The sequence below is a fragment of the Lactuca virosa genome, chromosome 6, assembly GCF_052849685.1.
Source record: "Lactuca virosa cultivar CGN04683 chromosome 6, Lactuca_virosa_CGN04683_v6, whole genome shotgun sequence".
Classification (NCBI taxonomy): Eukaryota; Viridiplantae; Streptophyta; class Magnoliopsida; order Asterales; family Asteraceae; genus Lactuca; species Lactuca virosa.
This window is the reverse complement of record NC_136431.1, coordinates 204,536,058-204,544,624: the sequence shown is the minus strand read 5'-3', so window position 1 is coordinate 204,544,624 and position 8,567 is coordinate 204,536,058.

The window sequence follows — 8,567 nt, the reverse complement described above, 5'->3', positions numbered from 1 at the left end:
TCGATCAATACGAACTACATTTGTTATCATAGTAGGATTCCTACAGTTGATTCCTGATTTTCTCAAGGTTTCAAAAGTTTTTGAATCTCGTTTTAGAATCCAAATATTCCGCACTTTTGAGTATGAAAAACTTTTCTGATCATCTGTATCGATTCGATTATGTTGTTCGTTTGATAAATCGAGTGTTTAGTGTTTGTTTTTTGAAAGATTTACTCCTTAAATTCTTCCTTCTGAAGCTTTTCATTAATTTTGTCTGTACGTTAATGGCAAACTTCAAGATGAATACGATGACTGGATTTTCTCATCTCCTCGGTTCTTCAACCAAAATCCCTATGTTGATTCCTGAGTACTATGATCAATGGACCGATAGGATGGAAGATTATCTGACTGGGGTCGATGAAGATCTATGGCGATGTTTCAAGAGTGGAAACTTTCTTCCTTCAGTTCTTGCTGAAATCAGAAATGTTGGTTCATCTGCAGATGTTGCTACTCAAACTGAAAAATACAAATCAAATGACAAACATTGTATGTGTGAACTACGTGGAGCTCTTCCACTGGTGGTGTACAACTATGTTGTGGATGCAAAACGGCTATAAAGATTTGGGATACTTTCAAAGATAAGTATCAACGGATCGAGAAGATGAAGAAAAGTTCTGTTAAGCAGTGTCTGCTTGAATTAGGAGAATTCAAACAAAAGGAAGGTGAGAATATTGATCTCTACTATGATCGTCTGAATGAATTAATCTTCAAATGCAGTCGATATGGAGTCAATCGTACTACTGTTGAATTCAACTTGACTTTTCTGATGGGGCTTCGTAAAGAGTGGCGTAATATCAGTCTGATGATTAAGACCCAAAAAAGTTTTGACAACTATTCTCTTGGGGATCTCTACAATGTTTTAAAGGCTCGTGAAAATGAGATCAACGAAATAGCTGAAGAAACGAAAATGAATTTGGGTGGTCCTCTAGCACTGGTGTCGAAGGTGACAGTTAGAGAAGTTGAAGTCGAGTCAGCTGAGAATGATGGATTAGAAGAAGAAGGTCTGATTGTTAATTCTGATGACGAAGCGGTGGCTTTTTACCTAAACAATAAAGTGAAGAAATTTTTCAAGAAGCCATTCAATTCGAAGTTCAAAGGAAAAGGTGATTTTAAGGGAAACTGTCACACCCCCAAACCGAAACGGCGGAAACGTTCGGGGGCGGAGGACGTCATGTACAGTATCACAACAATTGTATAATAGGAATCAAATCAAACACAACCATTACATTGATAATGTAAAGTATTTACATCTGTTCAATACATAGTTTGTATGACATCAAAATGTATAGCAAATGTATTAAAAGACGCGACTCTAAAAGCTCCGTCTTCTCAACATCTGCGAGTGTACCTGTCTTATCGGTTCCCTGAGAATACAAGTGATTTTGAAAGTGTATCAACATTTAAGTTGGTGAGTTCATAAGTATCTTTTAGTGAAGGAAAACTTGTCTTTGTACTATGAAAATGTTAGTATGTTTCTCCAGAAAATCCAATATTTTCTATAGTGAATATAATGTAGTCATGTATGTTCCTTAAAAATGTATATTGTAGTAGTGTACTTAGCACTAGAAAATAGTGTATTGTAACTGTATTTGTATGTAAAACCCTTGTATAATTGTTTGGATGCCACCAGTAGTAGTGTAAAGTAGTGTATCATGGAGTACTGTAATCCTATTAAATAAAATAAAATTACTAAAGTAGTGTTAATCCCGTAAACATGTGTGTTAGTTATACAGTTGTGAGTTTCATATGACCATGTTTGATTTGAGCTAGTGACCTCTACGACATTCTTCAGGCGTCTGAAAGTTATGACATTTGTCACCACAGGCCTGCCGGCCTGACTGTAGCTAACAGTCGAGGTGTGGGATTGTCAGTCCCGTATATATCTATACACAAATCTCACGCTCTCCCTCCAGGAGACTCTGGTTATACTGTATATGATTTAGTTTCGTATCCTGGTGGATACTAGTGAAGTAGTGCCTCACAACCTTGTATTAAACTGGTTTACGTGTAGTGTTGTAGTGTTATAGTGTTCTCTCGTATTAAAATTGTATGTATCGTCTTGTATTAATGTACCTTGTAGTGTAAAATAATTATACTTAAATAATTATTTTAATAGTGTTTACTTGTATCAATGTATTAGGGTAGTGTTTCCAAAACTATACCTATTATAGTTTTGATTGTGTGTTCTTGTTCCGTGCATTGTACTTAGCAAAATAGTGTAGTGAATCTCAAACTATACTGATTATAGTTTAACTGTAAAGTTCTGCAGTGTAATGTGAATATTTACAATTTATTTATATAAAAGTAATTTACCCTTATGCTCGACATAATACAAAAGGGTTAAAATATATGAAATACTTTTAAGAAATGTAACGAATACTCGATTTGAAACAATTGCAAAGGTTTTAAAAACATTTAAAAATGTTTGGATAAACACAAAAGTCCTTGTGTTTTACTTGTATTCCCCCCTAAAAATATTAAAAACCTTAAAAATGTAGGGGTATGAACTCAGCTCGTATGTGCGTTTGAGTTTGAATATCGAGTCGTAGAAACGATCCTTGGATTAGCGTACGCACGAATGACGTTATCCTAAAAATAATTATATTCGACGTCGTATATAAATTAGTAATATATTAATTTAAATAATGTGTTAAATAAATAATTAATTATGTAAGGAAGACTTACAATATAATTGGAATTATTAGCAAATGTTGAAAGGAGTTTTCGGTTGGAAAAATGGGGTTTTCAGATGGGGTTGTGGTGTTTACGGTTGGATCTTGATAATGGCTTGAAGATTCGAAGATTTGAATAAATGTTCGTGGTGTTCTTGGTGTTCTAGGTGTAAATATGAAGATCTGGGCAAAATTTATGAAGGTTTGAAGGTTCACGGATGATAGTTGAGAGGATTTTGGGGAGTGTTTACAGATGGAAAATGAGGTAAATGAAGGTGTTTTCGCCAAAACTCTTATATATAAGAGGTGTTCATGGTTCATAATGGGCCATGAAGTTGGGTTTTCGGATCCTTAATGGATCCTTAATGAGTTTTCGCCCCAATTGGGCATTGGGATGGTGTTTTCGGATGAAGGCAAACCGTAAACACCCTTAATCCTTGATTCCAAATCCGTAAACCCCTTATGTTGGGCGAAAACACATGGTTTTAGGCGAAAACTATGACTTTGTACGTAAACTCATTGTATTGGGCGTAAACCCCTTTGTTCTTGATTAATTATGGGCGAAAACACATATATGTGTGTTATTTATGATTTAAACCTTAACCTTTTTTCCAAATGTTAAATTATACCCTCCTAGTTTAGCTTAGGTTTCTAACCATGCTTCTTTGTTAGCTCTACAAACAAGTCCTATTTTGCATAAATACTAATACATAGCTTAAGTAAGCATGCACACTAGGCATTCAAAGTTTCTATAGCAACAAGTTAGCTTGTGAATTTACTAGGACACATTTGTAGTTTAAAGTTTTATTGATTTGAAATAACGGGTTGTTACAGAAACTCATCTACTGCGAAGGGTATGAGAGAGGAGACAAAGGTGGAGATAAAATATAACAATTCTGAGGTTGTGAAGCCAGAAAAGAAATTAAAAGGTGACTCTAGTTTCGATTACCATTACTGTAATGGTGCAAACCATATGGCAAGTGATTGCATGTTGAGGAAGAGAGAAGAGAAGAAAGAAAGCGTGAAGGATGAGGCATGTTATACTTAGATTATAGAAGAGGCAAGAGCTAAGAAGAAAGGGATGTCTTTGGTTGCAATAGGAAATGGCGAAAGGGGTGGAACATACCAAATCTGGTCAAATGGATCAGATGATGAGGAAATGTGAAACCCCACGCATGGAGCCATGTATGCTGAGTACGAGGAGGAAGATAAGGTGACGGGCAAATGCTTCGTTTCTACTAGTGCTGAAAAGTCTCCAATGACTTCTAAGGTACGTATTCTTCTCGGATCCTTTGATATTCTTTTTAGTTCATATGATGCTATTTTGTCTGATTTCGATAACTCTATCTTGCTTTAATGACATGCTTATTTCTGTTAGTAGAGATGTTGAGAAATCAAAATCGTTACTTCTAGAATCACAGAAAAGTTGGAGTCGAAGATAAGTAGAATAAATCATTTAGAATTGCAATTTAAGAATGTTTCTTGTGATAGGGATGGTTTGAGGATAGACAATTGTAATTTGCTTAAACAAAGAAACATTTATTGTAATTCTGCAAAGATACTTTATGTTAAGTTGACTGCTTTACATCATTCGTCGGATATAAGTAAAGAACAGCATAAGAAACTTTTTCCCTTTTTAACATTCGAAAGGGAAAAGATAGATTTGACTTCTTATGACTGTGAGAAAAAGATTTCTGAGTTTGATAAGGTCCCAAATGATTCATATGCATATGGTATTGTTAAATTAGATGAATGTTTGGATGCTAATTATTTAGTTAATATTGTGAATGAGACCTTGACTAAAACTGAACAAATTAAGATTTTAAAAAAGACTGAGAATTCGAAATCGGACTCTCAAAACAATTTTGCTGATATCAAATATGATTCTGACAATATCAGTGAAATTGAGGAGGAGGAAGTTGTTGATTGTTCTCAGCTCTCTATTATTAATGTCACTTCGATAGCTAAGGGTAAAGAAAAATGTGATGATTCATTGGATAAGGTTAACACTGATCAACCCTCAACATCGAAAGCTCATGACTATAACCATGTTATTGTCGAAGATAGTCAAACTGATAGTGACAATGATGATGAAGATGTTTCAGTTGAAACAATTTCCAGAGTGGTTGTCGATCAGGTGTATGAGGAAACAGAGAAGTTCGAGAAAGTGATAAAGGAAAAAGGTTCTCATTATCTCGAATCGAACTCTGTTGTTTATCCAAATTTCAAGTGCATTAATGATGTGGTGTTTCCAAATCAAGTATTTGTCACATCAGGAAATGGAGATAAAGTGAAACCTAAAATCAATAAAATTGTTGTTGAAGATAATGAAGCAGTTTCGAAAGAAGGGTTTTTCTCAAACCAAAACACAGTTGAAAACACTCTTAACAATAACTCATCCGCTTTTTAAAGGCAAAAACCACAAAGAACTTGGGAAGTTAAGAAAGAAAAAGTAAATGACGACAAACCTTCAAATGAATCAGTTTCTCAAAACACAAAGGCTCAAATATTTTATGAACAAATTCAAAAGATTTCAAAAGATAAAGGAATTTGGATGTCTAAAGCAAGGAAAAAGGTTTATTGGCAAAATGTCGAGTCTCGTAAGAAACAAAAAGTTTTGTTAACAAAAACATCTGAACAGAAAAAGGTTGAACAAGTTAAGATTTCTTCACAAAATAAGTCTTTTGTTCATAACAAACCTGTTAAAAAACAAAATGATTTATCAAAAAGTCATTCCAAAGTTGAAAAGACAAGTCAAAAACCGGTTGTTCAAAAACCAAGAAATGAGGATTTTGTTAAAAACTAACAACAAAGGACTTTTGTTCCTAATCAACAAAATGAAAGGTTTTCACAAAATAATTTTCATAGAAGTGGTTATCAACACAATGAACAAAGACTTTTTCATCAAATTCAAAATCAAAGAAGATTTTCAAATGGACAACAAGTTTATAATCAAACATCTGTTGGTTATAACAAACATTTTCAAAACCATTTTCAAAATCGTGCTACAACATCATGTTCAAAGAGAGAATTCAACAAGTTGGAAGTCAAAGGAAGAACGAGTGAACCATTTAAACCAAACCCTCCTCACTTTCATAATTTGAATTCAAAGCTGAAAGTCAAACCTTCATTTGTCAAAGGGAAAACCGACACGAAGAATATAAATCATTGGCTTGAAGGAAAAGGAAAGACATATCAATCAGGGAAATTTTCACAAGAGGAGATTAGGTATGATTACGAAAGCTACTTAAATCAATATCAATCTGGTATTTCTTCGTCAATGGAATCGAATCCCTCAATTCAAAAGTGGAAAGTTGTTCCCAAAGCAAAAATTGAGTCACAACAAAGTGTTGATGGAAAAAAGAAAGTTAGTGTTGAACCTAAATCAATGAATCATTTCATTTCAATACCTAGGTTAGTAGAAGTTGACTTAATTGATAGTTTGAAGTCTAAAGTTCGAAATTGGGTTTTAGGATCTTCATTTCATAATGCATTCAACTCTAATAACAGAGGACCAAAAAAGCCGTGGGGACCTAAATTCTGTAATTGATCGCAAGTGTTGAGTGACGAGCAATACGATGAACATTGGTACATCGATAATGGTTGCTCTCATCACATGACAGGTCGAAAGGAAAATCTGCGAGATTATCGAAGCTTAGACAATGCTGGTGTTGTGAACTTTGGAAATAACAATAAATGCAAAGTTAAAGGCTATGGGAAAGTCACCAATGGAAAGTTTACAACCAATAGAGTGGCTTATGTCGAAGGACTTCAACATAACTTGATAAGTGTTTCGCAACTTGTTGTGGGCACTGGTAATCAAGTTGTCTTCGATGAGGAAGGAAGTGTTATTTAAAAGAAAGAATCCAAAGAGGTTTTGCTTAAGTAAAAAAGGAAAGGTGATATGTTCACTCTTGATATCAAGTCGATTGTTGGTGTTCCTTCTATTTGTATACTTTCGAAGGCATCGTCTAATATGAGCTGACTGTGGCATCGAAGATAGTCTCATCTGAATTTCAAAAATTTGAACAAATTGGTGGTAAATGATCTTGTTCGAGGCTTACCTGTTTTAAATTTGATAACGATTCGTTATGTGCAGCATGTGAATAGGGCAAGCAACATCGACAGGCTCATCCAGTTACTATCGATTCGAATATCATCAAACCATTGGAACTACTTCACATTGACCTTTGTGGACCTACGACTGTTGAAACTCTCAACAAGAAAAGTTACATATTGGTCATTGTCGATGACTTTTCAAGTAATGATCGACTTCATAAAACAAATTAAACTCAGTTTAAGGAAGAAAGTCAAAAAGATCAAAAGTGATAATGGATCTGAATTTAAGAATAAAGTTTTGGATTTATTTCTTTCGGCCCTAGGGATTTCGCATAATTTTTCATCTCCTTACACACCACAACAAAATGGTGATGTCGAACGGAGAAATCGATCTCTTTGAGAAGCAGCGAGGACTATGCTCACTTATGCGAATCTACCTCAGTATCTCCGGGCAGAAGCCGTATCGACAACATGTTTCACTCAAAATATATCTTTCATTCATCGACGTTTTAACATCACTCCATATGAGATTATCAATAATCGAAAACCGAATGTGAAATTTTTCTATGTTTTTGGTTGCAGGTGCTTCATAATGAATCTGAAAGATAATCTTTTAAAATTTCAGTCCAAAGCTGATGAAGGGATATTCTTGGGATATTCACATAATTCGGTGGCATTAGAGTGTTGAATAAGCAAAACAGGAAGATTGAAGAAACTTTCAATCTAACTTTTGATGACTATCATGTTAAACAAGTCGAAAAGCCATTTGATCAAAAGCCTATCATTTCAGAAACAGATATTGAGTCAGAAATTAATAATTCTTTCAAGTTTGATTATGACTTAATTTTTGGTATTCCTGATAGGGCCATAGATGCATAAATTCATGATGAGGATAATCGGATTCCTGAAGCTTCGAAACATTTGATGATTCGACATTAACTCAGGAAAATGATGATTCTTATTCAACCTCTAATACACAATGCCATGTCGATAGTCATCTTGTGTTACTAGGTGATCAAGTGGAGGGGGAGCACTTGAATTCGACTACTAATGCTGAGGGGGAGCATGGACATTCGAGTACTGATGTCGAGGGGGAGTGTCATATTTTGAATACAACTGTCGAGGGGGAGCATCACCAATCCAATCATGTTGTCTAGGAGGAGAAAAATGGAATTATACCTAATGATTCAAACATACAAACTGATGTTTTTCATGATATACCTGATAATGTATCCAATGTAGGTGAAGGTTCAGAACCGGATGATATGTTCAAAGATACACCTTTGGATTTCGATCCAGCCTACCCACCATTGGACAAGTGGACAAGAAATCAACCTAAAGAACAAGTTCTTGGTGATCCTCAAGTTGGAGTGTTGACAAGAGCCCAAGTTCGTCCTAAAAATGAGGTACTAAATTTACATCAAGAATATTGTATGTTTAATGTCTTTATTTCCAAAGTTGAACCGAAAACAGTTAAGGTTGCATTGGATGATCCTAATTTGGATTGTTGGAATTAGCTAAATTCGAGAGAAACAAAGTTTGGCATCTTGGTCCAAAACCAAATGATGTATCAATAGTTGGTTTAAAATGGATCTTTAAAAATAAAGTTGACAAAGAAGGAAACGTGGTTAGAAGATATTCACAACAAGAAGGTATTAATTATGAAGAAACCTTCGCCCCTGTTGCAAGACTCGAGGTTGTACGAATATTTTTAGCTTATGTAGCACACAAGGACTTCGATGTCTATCAAATGGATGTCAAGTGTGCCTTTTTGAATGGTGTACTGGAAGAGACTGT